The sequence below is a fragment of the Alosa pseudoharengus genome, unplaced genomic scaffold (genome assembly GCF_046254945.1).
Source record: "Alosa pseudoharengus isolate Yale_2024_CS ecotype anadromous, Long Island Sound unplaced genomic scaffold, YU_APseudo_1.1 YU_APseudo_1.1_scf_11, whole genome shotgun sequence".
Taxonomy (NCBI): Eukaryota; Metazoa; Chordata; class Actinopteri; order Clupeiformes; family Clupeidae; genus Alosa; species Alosa pseudoharengus.
In genome coordinates, this window is record NW_027468576.1 from 39,756,927 (window position 1) to 39,758,988 (window position 2,062).

Below are 2,062 nucleotides of genomic sequence, written 5' to 3' on the forward strand. Positions count from 1 at the left end.
AAGCTCTATGGATTAATAACAGGATGTGACTGAAGTTCATTTGGGGGTCAAGGCAGATAACCCAATACTTTTGGCAATATAGTGTATATATTTGATGTCCTCCTATGTGTTCTTGTCCTCCACAGAACAGTGCTTCAGAATTAGTTCCAGAGCTACAGCGAACGGAAAGTGTGTTTGTAAGTGATAATATAAGACTACTTGACCCAGTGAAATATGGGAGAACAAATTGTGTTTGTGTATTTGTTGTACAATGTTGTCTTGATGTTAATGAATGAGTTATGTTTTATCATAGATGTGGTGATAGTTGTCATAGTGTTAGTAGATTACATTTCATAGATACTCCTATTACTCTCATTCATGGTATTTGACTTCATCACAGCTTTTTTTTAATATCAGTAAGCAAACTGCAAAACTTTCTAAACATTGCTTTAAAATTAATCTTTGTTTTTCTATCTGAAGCTCACAAAAGAGATGCTGGGCATTCCAAGGGATTCTTTGCCCAGCAGTGAAGATAGTGGCAGTGAGGACGATTATGTTCCGGACTCAAATAGCAGCAGCTCAGAGGAGCCCAGTGATGAGGAACCTGCAAAGAAGGTCAGGCCCAAAGTTTCTTCTGCCAAGTCCAGTGATGAGGAACCTGCAAAGAAGGTCAGGCCCAAAGTGTCTTCTGCCAAGTCCAGTGATGGCACAACAGTAACAACATCCTTTTCTGTCACTGACAATGAGAAGTCTTCAAGTGAGTCAGTAGTTGTAATGAATGTTAAAAAGAAATCAGATGGGTCAAGGGCCTACAGCAAAAGGCATTTTTGTCTTTTTTGTTCAAAGCCTTATGCAAAAATGGCAAGACACTTGGAACATGTACACAAAAATGAAGCAGAAGTAGCTGAAGCTGTTAGATTCCCCAAAAATTCAAAATCAAGAAGAATTCACCTGGACCTTCTGCGCAAAAAAGGAAACCGGGCACACAACATTGACGTGATTCGTGAAGGCTCTGGCGTGATCGTTCCTTGTAAACAAACAAGTGACAGTAATATCAATCCTAAAGATTTCCTGCATTGTTTAAGCTGCCAAGGGCTTTTCAAGAGAAGGTTTCTTTGGAAGCATATGAAAAGGTGCACTTTGGCTAGACAGTGTGGGGTACTCAAACCTGGCAAAAACAGAATACAATCACTCTGTGCAAACGCTCAACCTGTACCAGTGGGAGTAAGTGATAAGTTATGGAAGCTCTTAAGTGAAATGAGTCAGGATGATGTTACCCATGCCGCTAAAAATGACGTGTGCATTGTAAAGATGGGAGAGCAAATGTTTAACAAAATTGGCCATGATCGATCCTTCAAAACACGAATACATTAGGCAAAAGATGAGGGAGATTGGAAGACTGCTGTTAGCAGGTACACGGGAATCCCCAATGAAGACAATGGAGGATTTTATTCTTCCATCGAACTTTCCACATGTTGTGAATGCTGTGAAGGATGTAGCAGGCTTTGACAGTAACTCCAATTCTTTCAAAATACCTTCACTGGCTTTAAAATTAGGCCACAGCTTGCAGAAGATTGCGAGCATTATTGAATGTAATGCAATGATATCGGGGAAAAAGAAAATTGTTGAAAATGCACAACACTTCAAACAAATTTACCGAACATGCTGGAATGAAAAAGTTTCCTCATCTGCACTGAAAACACTTTCAGAAGCGAAGTGGAACACCCCACAACTGCTGCCATTCACTGAAGATGTTAAAAAAATGCACATGTACATGGATCAAAAACAAAAAGAAGCATACCAACAGCTAACAAACGAGGAATCATCAAGGAACTGGGTTGATCTAGCTGAAGTAACCCTCGCTCAGCTCATACTGTTCAACCGTAGAAGAGAGGGGGAGGTGTCAAAAATGCGCCTGACTGCCTTCACTGCAACTGATGTGCCCTTGCATGCAGATGTAGCTGAGGCTCTAACTGCTCTAGAGAAGAAGCTGTGTGAACACTTCAAAAGGATTGAAATTCGTGGGAAGAGAGACAGGAAGGTCCCTCTACTGCTAACCCCAGCAATGCAGGCGTCCATGGAA

The 2,062-nt window shown here is 41.0% G+C and overlaps 1 long non-coding RNA gene across 1 annotated transcript in view; it reads left to right on the forward strand.

Moving 5' to 3' along the window:
* LOC143117438 (uncharacterized) overlaps positions 1-993 on the forward strand; it is a 2,831-nt gene extending 1,838 nt beyond the window's left edge. The window contains exons 5-6 of the long non-coding RNA XR_012985980.1: positions 126-176; positions 460-993. This is a non-coding gene — a long non-coding RNA (uncharacterized LOC143117438). The remainder of the gene's footprint in view (positions 1-125; positions 177-459) is intronic.
* Positions 994-2,062: the final 1,069 nt, after the last annotated feature.